The sequence below is a fragment of the Sapajus apella genome, unplaced genomic scaffold, assembly GCF_009761245.1.
Source record: "Sapajus apella isolate SASKATOON/1434 unplaced genomic scaffold, GSC_monkey_1.0 scaffold1, whole genome shotgun sequence".
Taxonomy (NCBI): domain Eukaryota; kingdom Metazoa; phylum Chordata; class Mammalia; order Primates; family Cebidae; genus Sapajus; species Sapajus apella.
Genome location: NW_022436941.1, coordinates 26,523,299 through 26,532,661, shown reverse-complemented (window position 1 = coordinate 26,532,661; position 9,363 = coordinate 26,523,299). Strand labels below are relative to the sequence as shown.

The following is a 9,363-nucleotide window of genomic DNA, read 5'->3' as shown; positions in this document are numbered from 1 at the left end:
GTTTGCCCGTGTGTGTGTGTGTGTGTGTGTGTGTGTGTGTGTGTGTGTGTGTATATAACATTTTCTTTATTCAATCCTCCTTTGGTACACATTTAGGTTAATTCTGTATCTTTGCTATTGTGAATAGTGCTGTGATAAATATATCTGTACAGGTATTATTTAAACACATGATTTCTTTCCCTCTGGGTCTATACCCAGTAGTTGGATTGCTGAATTGAGCGGTAGTACTATTTTTAATGTTCTTTTAATTTTCTATTTTTGATTTTAGTATTTAAATATATACTGTTTAATTTCCATGTGTTTGTATAGTATTGGGGATTCTTCTTGGTATTTATTTCTAGCTTTTTTCCACTGTGGTCTGAGAAGATATTTGATATGATTTTGATTTATTAAAATGTTTTAAGGCTTATTTTGTAGCTTAATGTGGTCAGTATTGAAAAATGTTTCATATGCTTATGAAAACAATGCATATTCTGTAATTGTTGCATAGCCTGTTCTGTAAATGTCTGTTAAGTCGATTTCGTCTAAAATCCAATGTAAGTTCAATATTTCTTCATTAATTTTTGTCTTGATCGTCTGTCTAGTTCTATGTGTGGAGGTTAAAGTCCCCTATTATTATTGTATTGTTGTCTATCTCTTTCTTTAGGTCTAGTAATATTTGTTTCATTAATTTGGATGCTTTGATGTTGGGTGCATATATGTAGGATTGTTATATTCACTTGCTGAATCGATCCTTTGTCATTACATAATGACCTTTGTCATTTTTATTATTTTTGATTTCAAGTCTGATTCATCTGATATAACTAGAGCTATTCTTGCTCACTTTGGTGTTCCATTTGAGTGGAATGTCTTTTTCTATCCATGTACTGTAAGACATTTATATGTGTCTTTATGGATAAGGTGAGTTTCTTGAAGCACATATAATTGATTCATGTTTTTATCCGTTCTGCCAATATGTATCTTTTAAGTGATGTATTTAATACATTTACCTTCAAGGCTAATATTGATACATGAGGCTTTGTTCCTATCATATTGTTGATTGCTTTCAAGTTGTTTCATAAATTATTTGTTTCCATCTTTTTCACTGTCTTTTTGTTTTTGTGATTTGATGAAAATTCTGTCATGTTCCCATTTGATTTCTTTCTTGTCCTCGTTGTGTGATTGTTTTATATGAATTGAGGGTTTTATGTTTTCACGTAGCTTTTTAAATGGCAAATATCGACCTTTCATTTTCAAGTATAAGACTCCTTTGGGCATTTCCTGTAGAACAAGTTTTCTGGTGACAAAATCCGTCAACATTTTCTTGTCTGGGAAGGACTTTATCTCTCCATTGTTATGAAGTTTATTCTGGCAGTATACAAAATTCTTGGCTGATAATCTTTTTTCTTTTAGCACTTTGAAAGTGCTGTCTTATTCTCTTTGAGCCTGCAGAGTTTTTTCTTTGTAGGTGACTAGATGCTTTTCTCTTGCTAATTTTCAAATTCTTTCTTTCACTTTGACTTCAGAGATTCTGAACACAATACTTTGTGGTGAGGACCTTTTTACAATGTGTCTGTCTGAAAGTTGATATTTGCCTCCTCTATCTTGATGTCTAACTCTTCTGATAGATGGGAAATTTTCATTGATTATTTTCTTAGATATATATTCTAAACTCCTTGATCTCTTTCTTTCTCTGTGGGAATACCAATAATTTGTAAGTTTGGTCACTTTATGTAGTCTCAGGTGTCTCAAAGGATTTGTTCATTTTTAAAAAATTCTTTTTTCATTATTTTTGTCTGGCTGGATTATTTCAAAAGAACTTAGATGCCAAGTGAGCCATTCTTTGGGCCCCAGTGGTGGCAGTAGTGGTGCAAGTATGCCTGTTTCTAGGCCCAGAGCAGCTTACACTGCCTCTCATGTCAGTGGGTCCTAGAGGGCTAATTCTTGACCCTCCAGGTGACTTGCTTAGGAACTTGTAATGGGGGTGGTGTACCCTATGTACACCTTCCTGTGTCACACCTATGTGTGAGTGGGTTCTTAGGCCCCTGGACAGATGGTGTGGTGAGGGTGGGTGATGGCTGTAGAAGTAGTAGAACAATGCATTGGGACCCAAGCAGTCTGGGCTGGTGTTATTAGAAGCTGCAATGAATTAGTGGGCTAATCCCAAGTCCCACAGCTGCTCATAGTAAGGTGGCGGGTATTGTTCTAAATGTGCTTAGGAGGGCATGGTCTCCTCTGTCCCTCCATTACTCCAGGGTAGTGGCTGCAGCTGCCTCATCTCAAACCTGGTCCAAGATTGGGGCATAGCCCAGTGTTAAACTCTCAAAATGGTGACAGCTGTGGGTTTTGTAATCAGAATGGGTGAGGCCCCTCTCAAGCGCACAGCATGATCAAGAAGCTGTGGCAAGAAACTGTGGGGAGTGCAATCCACCCAAGTGTTGGTCTCATAGCAGGCTACAGCAGGGAGGTAAATATTGTCCTAGGTATGCTTAAAAGAATGTAGCTTCTCTGTCCTGCCTTGACCAAGCAATGGCTGTGGCAATGTTAAGTGGAACTCATCATGAGGGCACAGTGCAGCCAGTATTAAACTCTCATAATGGCAACTTGGGCCTGGCACCAGAGAAGGTGCCAGGCAAGCAGCATGGCCAAGAAGCTGTGGGGAGTGTGGTCTGGTTGCATCTCAGTCTCATGGCAGCCTGTTGCATGATTGTAGGTCTTGTCCTAGAAATGCATAGCATAGCCTAGTTTCTCTGTCAGTCCTTGGCTGTGTGACACTGCAGCCATCTCAGCCCAATCTCAAATTGAGGTTAGGGCACCATTCAGCATTAAAGTCTCAAAATTTTGCCTTTGGTATGTAACCAGAAAGGGCAAGTCCCTCCCAGACAAGCAGCATGGGCAAGAAGCTGTGGGGAGTGTGATCTGCTCACGTCTCAGTCTCAACAGCAGTCTAGAGCAGAGTGGCAGGGACCCTCCGAGGGATGTGTAAGAGCACCTGTTCTCTTCCTGCCTTCTTGGAGGAGTGCAGCAGCTGCAGCCTTGTCTGTAGACCCCCTAGTAGCTGGGATGTCACAGTGGTGCCCAGCCGAGGCTGCTCCAGGGTTGGATGCCTGTGGGATTCTGTGTGGGTTCCCTTTCTGGAGAAACGTCTCTGTGCAATCTTTAGGCAGCTCTGTATGTTGGGCATAAGGCTGTAGTGGGCTGAAGGTTTCTCTCACAGAAAAGATTAAAAGCGCATTTTGGAGCTCTCAGAATTTCTCTCTTACCGTTTTCCCTTGTCCAGGATCCTCTCCTGGCTCTCAGTAGGTTTCCCACTGGACAAGCTACTCAGAATATCCTCCTTACTCACTGAAGCACCTGAAAAGACAAGTGCTTCCTGTCTCTTCTTTGATAAATCCATGTATTCTCTTCTAAACAATCTATTTGAATGTCTACAAACTATTCTGTTTCCTCGCCATGGAGGAGGCACACACTACCTGTGTCTAGTCAGTCATCTTGATCCCTTTATCCTGGTTCCTATATAATATTGATGTACTATCCTCTATGAGCTTCCACAGATAGCACTTGAGGGACAGAATCTTGACACTTGATTCGGGCAGACCATCCCATTCTTTGGTATGCTTTTGCAATGTCTTTTTACTGTACTATTAGGTTTGTTTCAGGCCAAACCTAATAGTGATCTCTGAGTCTTACTTGGATGTAAGATTGGAGCTATGGAATCACCATCAGTACAGACATAGTGTACAGCTTGGTAATCGTAGTAATTAATTATATTTCCCTCTAATAGCCATGATCTCTATGGTCCTAATGTAATTTACATTAAGACAGAAATCATTTGCATGACAGAATGGATTCCACTGGATACAGGCTTCTGTGTCATGAGAGTCAAGCAATGACCAGGCTAATTATGCCTTAGAGAAAGAAGTATTCTCAAATATTTGATGAATCTCTAAATTAAGATAATTTTCTAAGTCGTTCTATTAATTCCAGTTCTTTTCTTTTTTCTTTTCTTTTTTTTTTTTTTTGAAACAGAGTCTTACTCTGTCTCCTCCAGGCTGGATGGAATACAGTAGTGCTATCTTGGCTCACTGTAACCTTTGCCTCCTGGATTCAAGCAAGTCTCCTGCCTCAGCCTCCTCAGTAGCTAGGATTGCAGACATCCGCCACCAGGCTCAGCTGATTTTTGTATTTATTTTAGTAGAGATAGGGTTTTGTCATGTTGGCCAGGCTGGTCTTGAACTCCTAACCTCAGGTGACCCACTTACCTCAGCCTCCCAAAGTCCTGGGATTACAGTCATGAGCCAGTATGCCTGATTTTAATTTTAATCATTTTCAACATAAGACTTTACCTATATCTACATAATGGTGGTAGGCATGGCAATTAGGGTTAGAAACCCAACTAAGAAAAAGTCTAATGGTGCCCTTGTTCCTTTTTATTGAGAGAGTTCTATAAAATCACCTTGTCTCTGAATTCTTGGTATTTCATGATATTCAGTTTTAAGCCCAAAACACAGAAGAATCCTAGTTTTGTTAAACACCATGGTGCTTTCTGCCTAATATTAAACCACAAATATCAGATATATGTATCAAATAAGAAGGAGACATTATTTACCTTTTTTATTTATTTTCAGAGAGCTCTAATTAGCTCCAAACTCTAGAATCATTCTTATTTAACAGAGAAATTCCAATTTTGGCTTTGAAGCAAAGCCATTACACCTTCATCCTGACATTCAAGGTTATTTTGCTAGTGAAAGATGCTCTGGAGCAGTGACTAGAGGATGAAGGAAAGTTCAAACAATTTTTTTTATTTAATTCTATTTTAATATTAGGCCTTTAATATTAAATATCTAATTCTATTTTAATATTATGTCTCTTTTCTTATTATTGCAATTCAACTCTTACAACACACTGAAACTCACCGAAGTCCACTGTGACAGGAGAAGTCTAAAGTCTAAAGTCCTTATTTGACAGGACAAGATTCTAATGTTCTGATGTTTCTCATGGGATGCCCACAGTCTTGTCTAAATTTCTCATTTCACTCAAAGACAATCTTCATATTTTTAGATTGACTTTGGAAATTTGAATTTTCATCAGTGCAAATGTAAATTTCTCTATCTTGCTCTGAGGCTAATTGGTACCATATTTTCCCTTTTTGTCTTGTCAATCTGCCATCTCCCATCTCATCCTGACCTTTGAGTCAAGGACCTAGTGAACTGACTTTCTAATTCTAGAAGTTGTGTTGCAAGGCCAGGAAAGCCTGATAAAAGTATTGTGGAAGAAGCAAAGGTAGACCCCCATCACTCACCTTGGTCTGCATCCCCAGGCCTTTGAATGATGAAAGATCTGACATTCTGCATCAGCTGTGTCTGCCTCAATGGCAGAGAAAAGGTCATAAGAATACTGGAAGAGGAGCATGGACTCAGACTTCAAGGAAAAGTGATTTTCTCAGTCCTTCCTTCTGCATCTCACCACACCTTAATTACATGTAACTCCATTAAACAGCATATATTCAGAAACTATACCAAATAAAAAGACTGGTGGAAGTTATCACATGGGTAGCAACTATGAAACATAAATAGGACACAGTTGCAAACATGATCTCCTTTAGTATTTTAGAAAATGAATTCCTGATTTCATTTTGAGCTTGAAGGCTCAGCCATATGACTTTAGTGTCTACCAAACTGCTCTAGAAAGTTGTTGCCATTTTGTTTGTGATATGTAGAAGTACAGACTTTAGGAAGCTCACCTTTAACTTCAGCTTTCCAGATAAAGTTTCCTGACTCAGTGCTTTTGCAGAAGGAACTGGAAAAGAAAAAGTTGTAAGGAAAATCAGAGATGCCTAAAATCCTCCCCTGTCCCACCTGCACCTTAAAATATGCATGTTACCTTCAAGATTTTAAAATTGTACTGTTTATATATGTACACATTAAAATTAATGCTACATTTAAGGAAAATAAAATTGCTTGCCTCTATGTAATTCCTGTCATTCTACAGGAAATTCACTTTTCCAGCTACTGAATGGAAAATTTAGCAACCTCAATTAAAAAAAAAAATTCTCATTTTGCATATTCAGACTCAGAAAAGCCAAGTGACTTGTCCAAAATCAGATATCTTGCCTCAAAGTTTAGAGACCTTTTTAGTTCACAGTACTGCCTCCTAGAAATAACTTCTTCTGATGGAAACACAGTACATGCTGCTTACCACTTCTTTTCCTCTTCCTGAGTTTCCTAGACTCCGATGACAAATAAATAGAAGTGAAAATGAGCACGGAAGTTCATGTTTTACCTTTGTTGACACAGCATACTCAGTAGCCAGTTTTATTTTTGGGAAATGGCAGTGTCACATTATGCTGATGCCACCATTATGGTGGAACCTCTAAAAGCCCAAGTAGCATTGTGGAGCAGAGATCTCAATTGGCCTGACCAATTTAAGATATGTAGGTTGAGAAAAATATGCTTTGTTGTGTTAATCCACTGAGATTTGGAGGTCAATTTGTTATGTTAGCATAATGTACCATGTCCTTATTAAAACAATTTCCAAAACTTAGTAGAGGACACATCAAGACATTATAGCATAAGAGACACACTTTTTAAAAAATATGCTGAATGCTTGAATAATGAGGAGACCTAAAAAGACATAGCATCTACTCAGCGGGCTGATTGAATAACAAGAAGCAAGCTTAAATGAAGGCAAAAGCATTGGGAGGAATCTTCAGTTTTTCTTCTTTTTTTTCTAATTCACTAGGACATTCCTGTGTTTTGGTCAAACATTGTCTGTCTTTGTGTATAGGCAGAATTGACTAAATTCAAGTGGCTGTGCAACACAAACAGCTAATAGGACATGCAGGTAAACTTGAGGTTCCATCTTATAAAAAATATTTTAAAATGCATTTGTGACTAGTCTGGTAAAATCACACAGTGTGAAAGACACTGAGGATATTAAGTTTGCTGGGCTATTTTCAGTGGATTCTAATGGCACTAAAGTGTTTATCAGAAATCTGATTTTTTAATATGCTGCCTAGTCATTTTTATGTTACATTAAGTTTATTTTGTCTTTTTTGGATCATTCCCATGACACTTAGAGTGCACTGGGTTGTGGCCTAATTGCCTTATTATGCAGTATTAAATAACCTATAAAACAGAATAGAAATGTGAATTAAAAAGAATGGGCTTTCGTCACCATAGGTGGTATAGAAGAGCAAAACAATAGAATCAGGACAAATGTAAATGAAATATTAAGCAGAATATTCCACTAACATAAAGAACTTTCAGAAGACTTTTTTCCCCAAGAATGAAACCAAAAAATGGGCCATCGGGAGCTTATTTAAACCTAAATGCAGTGAATAATTAAATATGTTTTCACTTAAGGCTATAATGTCTTTATTTTGCAAACAATATTTCTTCCTTAATATTTTATTAACTTAAAATGTTCAGACTCTAACTGCTGTCTTTAGCATATTAAAACCATAAGTAATGAAATCTTTTTAAAAATTACTTAAGTCATTTCTTTTCAAAGGAATAGCATAGATGGAAGAGGATGTAAAAAGGACAGATTTATCCTGTTACTTTTTGAAAGTAGGATAGTTATTGTGCTAAATGGTACTAAATGATAATTGTCAGGTCCCTGGGCAAGATGGCCAAATAGGAACAGCCCCATTGTGCGGCTCCCAGAGAGACTGATGCAGAAGGTGGGTGATTTCCACATTTCAGCTGAGGTACATGGTTCATCTCATTTGGACTGATTAGACAGTGGGTGCAGCCTAAGGAGGGCGAGCTGAAGCAAGATGGGGTGTTGCCTCACCCAGGAAGCACAAGGAGCCGGGGAACTTCCTCTCTTAGCCAAAGGAAGGCATTAGGGACTGTTCCCTACACCCCTGTCTGAATACTGTGCTTTTCCAGTGCTTTTTACGGTTTTCAAACCCACAGACCAGGAGATTCCCTCTAGTACATACACAACCACCAGGGCTCTGGGTTTCCAGCACAAAACTAGGTGGCTGTTTGGGCAGAAACCAAGCTAGCTGCAGCAGTTTTTTTTTTTTCATACCCCAGTGGCACCAGGAATGCCAACGAGACAGAATCGTTCACTCCCCTGGAAAGGGGGCTGAAGCCAGGGAGCCAAGTGGTCTGGCTTGGCGGATACCTCCTCCACAGAGACCAGCAAGCTAAGATCCACTGGCTTGAAATTCTCGCAGCCAGTGCAGCAGTTTGAGCTTCACCTGGGACATTTGAGCTTGGTAGAGGGAGGGATGTCTGCCATTGCTGAGGCTTGAGTAAGCAGTTTCAACCTCACAGTGTAACAAAGCTGCTGGGAAGTTTGAACTGGGCAGAGCCTACCACAGCTCAGCAGCTGCAGGCAGACTGTCTCCTAGATGTCATCCCTGGGCAAGGCATCTCTGCAAAAAGGCAGCAGCCCATCAGGGACTTATAAATAAAGCCTCCACCTTCCTGGGACAGATCACCTAGGAAAAGAGGTGGCTGTGGGTACAGCTTCAGCAGACCTAAACGTCCCTGCCTGGCAGCTCTGAAGAGAGCAGCAGATCTCCTAGCACAGCATTCAAACTATGATAAGGAACAGCCTGCCTCCTCAAGTGGCTCCCTGATGTCCGTGTATCCTAACTGGGAGATACCTCCCAGTAGGGGCCAACAGATACCTCATACAGGAGAGCTCTGGCTGGCATCTGGTGGGTACCCCTCTGGGATGAGGCTACTAGAGGAAGGAGCAGACAGAAATCGTTGCTGTTCTGTAGCCTCTGCTGGTGATTCTCAGGCAAGGTAGATAAAACCATGAAGATGGGAAGAAACCAGCACAAAAAGGCTGAAAGCTCTAAAAGCCAGAATGCCTCTTCTCTTCCAAGGCATCACAACTCATCACCAGTAAGGGAACAAAACTGGTTGAAGAATGAGTTTGATGAATTGACAGAAGTAGGCTTCAGAAGATGGGTAATAATAAACTTCTTCAACCTAAAGAAGCATGTTCTAACCCACTGCAAGGAAGCTAAGAACGTTGAAAAAGGTTAGACAGAATGCTAACTAAAATAACCAGTTTAGAGAAGAACATAAATGACCTGATGGAGCTGCAAAACACAACATGAGAACTTCATGAAGCCTACATAAGTTTCAATAGCCAAATTGATCAAGCAGAAGAAAGGATATTAGAGATTGAAGATTAACTCAATGAAATAAAATGAGAAGACAAGATTAGAGAAAAAAGAGTGAAAAGAAATGAACAAGGCCTCCAAGAAATAGGGGATTACATGAAAAGACCAAATCTATGTTTGATCAGTGTACCTGAAAGTGATGGGGAGAATGAAACCAAGTGGGAAAACACTCTTCAGGATATTATCCAGGAGAACTTCCACAACCTAGCATGGGGGCTAACATTCAAATT

General features: G+C 39.5%; 2 long non-coding RNA genes across 2 annotated transcripts in view; one reads left to right on the top strand and one right to left on the bottom strand.

The window, feature by feature from the left end:
• The window catches only part of LOC116548912, a 20,053-nt gene extending 12,261 nt beyond the window's left edge, over positions 1 to 7,792 (bottom strand). Inside the window, exon 1 of the long non-coding RNA XR_004267617.1 lies at positions 5,282 to 7,792. This is a non-coding gene — a long non-coding RNA (uncharacterized LOC116548912). The remainder of the gene's footprint in view (positions 1 to 5,281) is intronic.
• LOC116548910 overlaps positions 1 to 9,363 on the top strand; it is a 167,994-nt gene that overhangs the window by 136,657 nt on the left and 21,974 nt on the right. The window lies entirely within an intron of this gene.